This window comes from Nicotiana tomentosiformis, chromosome 8 (assembly GCF_000390325.3).
Source record: "Nicotiana tomentosiformis chromosome 8, ASM39032v3, whole genome shotgun sequence".
In the NCBI taxonomy this organism is placed as follows: domain Eukaryota; kingdom Viridiplantae; phylum Streptophyta; class Magnoliopsida; order Solanales; family Solanaceae; genus Nicotiana; species Nicotiana tomentosiformis.
In genome coordinates, this window is record NC_090819.1 from 12,916,819 (window position 1) to 12,927,098 (window position 10,280).

The 10,280-nt window shown below is 36.3% G+C and overlaps 1 long non-coding RNA gene across 1 annotated transcript; it reads right to left on the bottom strand.

Annotated features, from left to right (window-relative positions):
• Window positions 1-504: 504 nt before the first annotated feature.
• LOC138896777 (uncharacterized) lies at window positions 505-7,433 on the bottom strand. The gene is made up of 3 exons (XR_011410206.1): window positions 7,181-7,433; window positions 1,372-1,424; window positions 505-743 (listed from the first exon to the last, which is right to left on the bottom strand). It is a non-coding gene; the product is annotated as an uncharacterized lncRNA (long non-coding RNA).
• Between the last annotated feature and the right edge of the window lie 2,847 nt (window positions 7,434-10,280).

Genomic DNA, 10,280 nt, shown 5'->3' on the forward strand with positions numbered 1-10,280 from the left:
ACTCTTCCACAAACACATTCAATCTCTTACCAACTATCTTTCTCGATGTAGGTATCATTGTATTACGAATAAAATAGAATTTAGGAGTTTGAATTCTTATAATTGAGATCTACCACACGATCTAGATTAAGAAGAAAGAGTGACAGTCCTAAATACCTTGTAGCGTCCTGCTTATAAGTGTGGTGCACAACACACCCATAAACAAGACACTACTAAACACGGCTTGTAGACTCCCTAGGACAGAATTGCTCTGATACCACTTTTGTCACGACCCAAATCACAGGACTACGACGGGCACCCGGTGCCTTACTCAACCGAGTACTAACGTAACATATCTTTCTTATCATACCATTATAGGAAAATGGGCCAGAAAGGACGTCATAAGATAACCAGAATAAAAAACAAAAGGGAATACTCTACATAGGATGACCCAATATGTAATACCAACTAATACATATGACATACAGGCCTATAAGACCAAAATGATCACTCGTACACTGAACATACGCCGACGAGGCCATACAATCTTTTATATATATGACATATGTCTACAAGCCTCTAAGAGTACATTAATGTCATAAAGGTCGGGACAGGGCCCCGCCATACCAATAAATACATGTCCAAAGCTTACTGACCAAATAAGTTACTTTAGAGCAAGTGGAGTGTACCAACACCTTCCGCTGTTCTGATAGCCTACTAGGAGGACTCTCAACGTGTCTATCGGGACCTGCGGGCATGAAACGCTGCGTCCCCAGGTAAAAAGGGACGTCAGTACAAATAAAGTACCGAGTATGTAAGGCATGAAAAGTAATATATAATAGATATGAAAGAAGCATGGAGTAAAAGACTCAACCTGTAAGTCTGAATAGCTCTGTGAATCACGAGACATATATAATGTTATGCATATGTGTATAAATGTCATACCATGCATATGTATATGCGTATATAACATCATCATGCCTATGAGGGCATCCCATCATATTATCTCGGCCACTGTGGGCGGAATCATCAATGTATACCAGCTGATCAGGTGGAGGTGCGTATATAACTCCATAGCCTTTCCCCATATCCCATATACATATAATATACGCGTATATAACGCCATCTGGTCATGGGTCAATGTACTATATAAATGAATGCAATGCATAATGAAGTAAGTCAATAAGATCTCTCGGATAAACTTTATCAACTTGCATAATTTTTTGAGACCCATGAACATGAGATATAATAATAAGACACATATGGAATCAACAACGTAGGCATTCCTAGTGCTTCTATGAATAAAGGCATTTATGAAAGTTGCGCGTTTGCTCGTTTCGTTTATATCATATGGATCATGCCAAATGGAAAGAAGGGATAGCCTTAACATACCTCAAGTCATCAATGCAACTCGACAAAATCTTACGACAACTAGCGCGCCAACCCTAAAACAAAGAAATACATATACAACTTAGATGGCACTAGTGTATCACGTATCTCAAACAATAACTCGATTCTAAAATAAAACGGAAAGTATTTTCCCTGATTTTACTGCTCCCTCAAGTCAACAATAGGCGAGACAAAAAAACAATACAACCCACAACTCGAAAATAACCTACTACAATTCGAGACCTTTAATCCAACAAAAAATCCCAATATACCCTAACACACCCAATTAACAGTTTATCAATTAGCTTGAAATTTCAATGAGGAGTGACCGGCCTACTACCCTATCACATGTGGCATTTCTCCACGCCCATCATCCTTCCAAACTCCATAAATCATCAGCGCAATAGGCCAACACGAGTGGACTACAAAACATCCCCCTAATAGTGAAATAAATCGAACTCACGGCTTCCGATCACCGTCCCATGAGTTCTGACTATTAGAAAATAAATTTATCAACCTTCTTTGATATTTAAAAGCTTAAATACAAAAAGTAGGTGTTTTCTTAACTATGAAGTACCTTCCAAAACTCTAACTAAAAAGAAAAAGAGAGGCGGTGTAATGATACTTACGTCGTAAGGATCGTTCTAATGTTATCGCTTCTTGATGGAATGTTGATCTTGCTTGACATTTCTTGGAAAAGTCCTTGGAGAGCTTGAGAGTGTTTTATTGTTTGTATTCTCTGTATATTGATGAGATATAATAAGAAAAGATACACTTATAAGCCCACCGCCTTGATTTTCCAAGCAGGTGGGTAAGGTGCCTGCTTGGCAGCTTGAGCAGTGTAACTTCGGACGCTTGTATCTCTCTATTATGATATCGTATGGACAAAGGGTTTACAGCATTGGAAACTAGACACATTTGGCTTTAAATCTATATAAAGATATCCCTGTAACTCTCAATATATTGGGAGAAAATGGCCTCGCAACCTGGCCTATAAACCTGCCAGTTTCTCCGAAGTGCGACGATGTAACTTGGCGACCCTACTTTAAAAAATTCATATTTCTCTACCCCATTGTTGTATGAATAAATGGTTTTCACCGTAGCAAACTAGGTTCCAAGACCTTCATTTTGGTATGAGATATGTCCCAAAATGACTCAAGTCATCAATGCAACTCGACAAAATCTTACGACAACTAGCGCGCCAACCCTATAACAAAGAAATACATGTACAACTTAGATGACACTAGTGTATCACGTATCTCAAACGATAACTCGATTCTAAAATAAAATGGGAAGTATTTTACCTGATTTTACTGCTCCCTCAAGTCAACGATAGGCGAGACAAAAAAACAATACAACCCACAACTCGAAAATAACCTACTACAATTCGGGACCTTTAATCCAACAAAAAACCCCAATATACCCTAACACACCCAATCAACAGTTTATCAATTAGCTTGAAATTTCAACGACGAGCGACCGGCCTACTATCCTATCATATGTGGCATTTCTACATGCCCATCATCCTTCCAAACTCCATAAATCATCAGCACAATAGGCCAACACGAGTGGACTACAAAACATCCCCTAAAAGTGAAATAAATCGAACTCACGGCTTCCGATCACCGTCCCATGAGTTCTGACTATTAGGAAATAAATTTATCAACCTTCTTTGATATTTAAAAGCTTAAATACAAAAAGTATGTGTTTTCTTAACTATGAAGTACCTTCCAAAACTCTAACTAAAAAGAAAAAGAGAGGCGGTGTAATGATACTTACGTCGTAGGGATCGTTCTAATGTTATCGCTTCTTGATGGAATGTTGATCTTGCTTGACATTTCTTGGAAAAGTCCTTGGAGAGCTTGAGAGTGTTTTATTGCTTGTATTCTCTGTATATTGATGAGATATAATAGGAAAAGATACACTTATAAGCCCACCGCCTTAATTCTCCAAGCAGGTGGGTAAGGTGCCTGCTTGGCAGCTTGAGCAGTGTAACTTCGGACGCTTGTTTCTCTCTATTACGATATCGTATGGACAAAGGGTTTACAGCGTTGGAAACTAGACACATGTGGCTTTAAATCTATATAAAGATATCCCTGTAACTCTTAATATATTGGGAGAAAACGGGCTCGCAACCTGGCCTATAAACCTGCCAGTTTCTCCGAAGTGTGACGATGTAACTTGGCGACCCTACTTTAAAAAATTCATATTTCTATACCCCATTTGTTGTATGAATAAATGGTTTTTACCGTAGCAAACTAGGTTCCAAGACCTTCATTTTGGTATGAGATATGTCCCAAAATGACATCAGAAAGCTTACAAATTTAATTTCTCAAAACAGCTCGTTACAAGAAAAATCTTAGCTCGATTTTTCCGCAAACATCATATATACTCATATCATGACTTTAAATTCATTTAAACCATGATTAACAAGTCTCTTATTCATCCTAACTTACTTAAGACTTCGGTAAACCTTTTTTATCCTTGTAGAATGATTTTGTCCTTTTTGAGCTTACATTATATAATCCTATAATGACAGTGACGTTTGAAGTACAGGGTGTATAAACATTAAATCACTACATATAATTTCAAAGAGGGTCTCATTTTCGATCTTACATCAATTGACTTACGACGTACTTTCACGTACAAAAATATGAGGTGTAACAGTCTTGGCCATCATGATCCGGAAAATATGAAGATTGGAAAGAAAGATATGAAGCTTTGAAGGATAGATATAAGGATTTGAAGTAAAAGTATGAAGGTTTGAAGGAAAACGTATTAAAGCTTGAAGGTAGGATGAAGATCTCGGTAGAAACCTAAGAACAATTATGAAGCTTTGAAGATCAAAGGCTAAGAGATAAAGATTTGGAAGAGTTGATAGCCGCTAGAGAATTCGAAGGTAAAAGCTAGGATCGGAGAATGGAAGAAGTACAAAAGGCCGGAGCTTTTATAGGAGAGAATGCAATCAATATGCGATGTTTCACATTTAGAAGCGACCAACCGATGATTGACACGTGTCCGAAGTTAGAGCAACACGACTGATGGGACGTTTCGGCTTATTCACCGTCTCGGTTGTAACATACGAAGGAAGGAACCGGGGTTCATCTATCGTTTCCCATAATTTCGGCGAACCTACTCTCTGAGAAACGATGGGACTATCTGTATACGGGTAAACTCGGGATTAGCACACACCCCGAGTTCCCGGTGAGTCAAACGAAGTAAGGAGTATGAATGTATGAGATAGAGACCGAATATGAGAACTCTTTTAATCGAGGCCGGAACGGGGTGCTCGCCACCGGGCCTGACCAGACAACGCCCCCCGAACCCGGAACGAGTTCCTAGACATCGAGAAGTACTACAAACGGTTGCACACGACTAACAGAGGACCGTGATATCCGCAACTAACCGAATATCACGGTGCTGATCTCGCCCATCGTCGGTAGTGTATCAGTGATTGACGTACAAGGAAGATTTTTACCTTTTTTAGAATTATACTAGGGTAAAACTCCCCCACTATATAAAGGAGAAGTTTCTTATTCAATAGACACATTGTAACACACATATCAAGGCAATACAAATTTATTTCTCTACTTTCTAGCTATTGAGAGGTTCATATTTTAATCATAATTTCTTCATACATATTCGGCTTCGAATTGAGGGTCCGGTCTAGGGCAGAACTATTGTTAAACTTAAATCCGAGCCCGGACTCAATGTCACAACTAGTTTGGTTATTTATTTTATCTTTAATTACTTTATCTAACATTCTTGATTACTTGTGTTGAATCTATCCACATATTTTTAAAACCGCGTACAAATTTAATTGTTATCCGTTTTAAGGGTAAACAAGTCTAATTTTGTAACACTAATTTCTCTTGAAGTTTGCAAAATTAGAAAACATCTTTTGTTTTAATTTTCTTAAAATAATTCTTTTAATTTATTTATCATTAATGCAAAATAATTAAATTTAACCAATTTGACCTTTTCAATATTATACTTGTTTAATTTTATGAAGAAAAATCGCCGCACGAAGAGTTTAACTTTGAATAATTAAGTGTATTTGAATTTTTAAATATTTTCATATATCAACAACAATAATAATAAATTAAGTGTAATCCCATAAGTGGGGCCCGGAGAAATAGACATTTAGGGTTGCATTGAAAGATTATGCTATCCAAGAAGGAATTACATTAATGAGAATTAAGAATGAAAAGGCTAGATGCACAGTTAAGTGTGCACTGCGGGATGTTCTTGGAGAATACATGCTTCTCCTCTCCCAAATGGAATCACCTATAAGATTAAAAGCTTAAAAGATGAGCATGGTTGCATTAGGAACGCTGGAACGGGGAGAAAATCGATGAAGCTAATTCTACTTGGATTGCAAAAAAGTTGGTGGATATTCTTAGGGAAGACCCTAATATGACTAACAAAGGTATAATGGCAATTATGAAGACCTATGTATTAACACCTCACAGGATGCAACTTTGGAGAGCAAAGTACAAAGCATTAGAAGAGATCGAGGGAAGCCACAAGGAGTCATATGGAAAGCTTGCCAAATATGCTAAAATGTTCAGAAAATCAAACCCAGGAAGTATTTTTAAGGTGCATTATGACAGGCCTAACTTTACTGTTAGTCCTAAATTTCAGAGATGTTTCTTTTCATTTCCTGCTTTAAGGAATGGATTATTGGGAGGATGTAGACCCTTTGCTGGTTTTGATGGTTGTCATCTTAAAGGACCATATGGTGGAGTTTTGCTATCGGCAGTTGCATTAGATGCAAATAATGGCCTATTTCCAGTTGCAATCGCTATTGTTGAGAGTGAACAAAATAAAACCCGGAGATGGTTTTTCTATTGGTTAAATGATTTTGTTGGTGCTTGGCCTCGTGACAAGCCATGGACATCTATGAGTGATAGACAGAAGGTGAGTAAATTATGTTGTACTCCTTCCGTTTTAATTTACGTGAACCCATTTGATTGGGAACATAGTTTAAGAAAAGAGAGAAGACTTTTGAACTTGTGGTGTAAAATGAGGCACATATATTGTGTGGCTATAAATCATTGCATAAAGGTAAATTGTTTCCAAATAAGTAAAGAGGTCATTTTTTTTGGCATGAACTAAAAAGAAAATAGATTCACATAAATTGAAACGGAGGGAGGGAGTATTTATTTTACATATAATATTTTTAGATATTTATACACCCACAATCTGATTTGTTCTTACTTATGTATTTAGGGACTCCATCAAGCATATGAAAAGATCATTCCATTTGTGAGTGGAAGATATTGTGCTAGACATATATATGCCAACTTCAAGGCACAATACCCAGGACTCCTTCTAAGAAACTACTTTTGGCGAGCTGCAAAAAGTTATGAAGTTAAGTACTTCAATGAGGCAATGAAAATGATTAAGCAAATTAATTCAAAGGCGTGGGAGTACTTATCTAAAATTGATAAGAGAACTTGGGCAAGGCATACTTTTGATCCTATGGTAAAGACTGATCACATAACAAATAATATAAGCGAGTCTTTCAATTCTTGGATAGATGAGTTGAGGGGAAAGCCTATTTTGATGCTTGTAGATGGTCTAAGGGCCAAACTAATGACTAGACTTCAGACAAGATACCATAAAGGTCGTGGCTGGGAAAGTGGAGTACCACCAACTATAATTGAGAAATTAAATAAGGCTAAAAAGGACTCAAGAAAATAATGCACTTCTACTAATGGGTTTGAGGTTATTGACAAAGATAAACACTATATAGTTAATCTTGATACAAGAACATGTCAGTGTGGCGTATTTCAGATTTCAGGATTACCTTGTAAACATGCTGCTCTTGGTATTGCCCACAAGAGAGATTTGATGGAGGCATACTGTTATCCAATGTTAAAGACGGAAGCTTATCTCAAAGAGCAGCTGATGAATGTGATCGATGTAACTTCCCAATCGAAGAGATCATGTACATTAAGATGTTCGAATTGCAAATATTTTGGACATAATAAAAGAACTTGTCAGGGGGCTCCAGTTAGAGCAAAAGAAAAAAAGGTGCAAAACTTTCATGCCTTGAATTAGAAAATACAATAGATTGCATATATATATATATATATATATATGTATCAAGTATACTAATTTATTTTGTTTACGACTCGAAGGGGAAGGGGTATGGCCGATACAACAGCTCCTAATGCATCACTTAATGGAGATACTATTCCTCCCAGGCAACGAAAGCATGTTGCCAAAAACAAAATCTGTTGCAACTGGACAACCTAGAAAGGTTATTCTATATACTTTTATTGCTTAGTTTATGATACTTACTTTATATGCTATATTTCTAAAACGAAATGTACTTTTCACTTTCTAGAGAGGAAGGCCTTTAGAAACTTCTACTTCTGAATACTAAAATGAAAGCGTGGAGGATTTGAAGAATATACCACTGGATGTTCTGATGGACGGAGAAGTCTTTTAGTATGTTGCATTAAATTAAATATGGCTACTTTCTTAGTTATCTAAACATTCTGTTAACCTTTTAAATTCTTTGCTTAAGTACAATGATTACATTTTTGTTGTTTTTGGTTAGTTATATTTAAGTTATTGCCAAATCATTTTACCGATGCTTCGTCTTTAGATATATATCTGCTCATATTATCCGATCAAAAGTTTCCATTGAGATTTTATCTCATGGATATAGACAAACAAGCATATTCTGTCTTTTAATTTCTTGTTATGGAAAGATGTTGCAACTAGTATACTCAAACAACTAGCATATTTTTCAATTCTTTCCTCAAGGCTAATGGTGTGATACTACAATTTGCTAAGAGTTAAGATGACATTTCAGAGTGATTGATGAACTAAAAACAAGCCTGCACTTAAACAGAAAATATCCCTATCTAATCATGCGTTAAATAATTCATCTGAAACTCAAAAATGTTTGAGGAAACAAAAACGAAGAAATTCAACAATTACTCATTACGGCCACTACAACAAAATTGGCCCATGGCAACACCAGTGGCGGACCCAGGATTTTGTGCAAGCGAGTTCAATCTTAGAAGTACATAACTTTAATCGTAAAATAGTAGTTGTCAAGTGGGTTCAAATAAAATATTTATACAAAATTTATGCAGTTTTAATCGTAATTTATACATATATACAGTATTATTTTTTGACGAAGCGGGTTCAGTTAAACTCGCTTTCCACCATATGGGTCCGCCACTGCTCAACACCATTTATGTACTACGCTTGAAAATTGTTGCCAAAAATATCTATGGGCATGCTTTTACAAGGGTGACCTTTATTAAGAGTTTTATGCAATGCATTTTAGGTAACACTCGTAAAACGTGTTCTTTATGTATAAAGACTACACACTGTATACGTTGCCTAATGTAAAATCTTTTGAGAACGCTCATCCACATATGAAGCTACACTTTACTAGTATTACTTTTGGTATATTTAAAAGCAACACCGTCCAAACTTGGTGTAAAAGTTTTACGAAATTCATACAAAACTTTCCCACTTAAACGTGGTGTAAAATTATTTCTTTCTTTTATAAGGTTTTTGTTGTGTGAAGAATGGTGACCTTGACATCAAAGGTGCAAAATAGATTTTTCCGACCATTATACAGTCGTTGTTTAGGATCGATCATCTTTTACTGATTTGGAAACACTTAACCGTATCATTTTCGTACTCTTCCAAGGTGCAATGAATTTTCTCCCTTAGGTATATGCCCCAACAATTAGTGCTTTCATGTATTTGAATCCCTTTAACTTTATAGTATTCATTTGACATTATATATTTGGAACTGACACAGATATAAATTTTTTACATTATTAGTAGGCTAAAACAAATGATGCATCTTTGTTTGTCTCAATTGTAGGTATGGCAAATCAAAGCTACTGATGAGAACAAATAAAATACAAATGGGAAACTTAAGGTCCAGAAACATTCAGAAGTTTCTGCTGGTTTGAACAAGGAAAGCTTACGTGCGGCTTAAATTAATGTGGAGGTCAAGCTTACAAAAACGTATCACTTGCAAAATCAGGAGATGATGCAAATGGACTTAAACCGGCCATGTATCAGAAAAGTTACATGTAGCTAAGGGGATAGCAAATGAGGTTTCTAATAGATGCTAGCTTTAGCTGATTGATGTGTTTAAAATATTATCATGATACATATATTCATTTTTTTAAGGTCATTGTTAGGACGCACCTTTGAACAATTTATTGTATTTTAGAAATGATATATATATATATATATATTGGAAGTTCATAGCAAGTGTACGCATGAATTGTTTTTGGTTATTTGTTATTTGTTATTTGATGCAGTGGGTTGTTCTAGTGGTGAACACACTCCACTTTCAATCAAGAGGTTGTGAGTTCGAGTCACTCCAAGAGCAAGGTGGGGAGTTCTTGGATGGAGGGAGCTGAGGGTCTATCGGAAACAGCCTCTCTACCTCAGGGTAGGGGTAAGGTCTGCGTACACACTACCCTCCCTATACCCCACTAGTGGGATTGTACTGGGTTGTTGTTGTTGTTGTTGTTATTTGATGTAGTGTTTGAGATCTTTATACTTTAAAAATAATCACAAAATATATGATAATATTATATATGTTTGGTAATAAATATGATTACCGAATATATTATAAAAATTATTTTTATAAGAAAGGTAGCACTTTACAAGGGTTCCTACAGAAGCCACACATGAAAAGGGTTCCTACAAGGGTATGTACAAGCATGGCTTATGTACCGCATATGCCATACTTTTGAAGCGTAGCTTCTAAAGCAATACTTGTAAAGCGTGGCCTTAGGAAAAATATTACGCTCGTTTAGGCCACCCTACAAAGCATTGTCTAAAGTGAAAAGTGTTGCCTTTGATTAAATGCCACATTTTTTGGTAGTTTAGGCCACACTTTTCAAGAGTGGTTA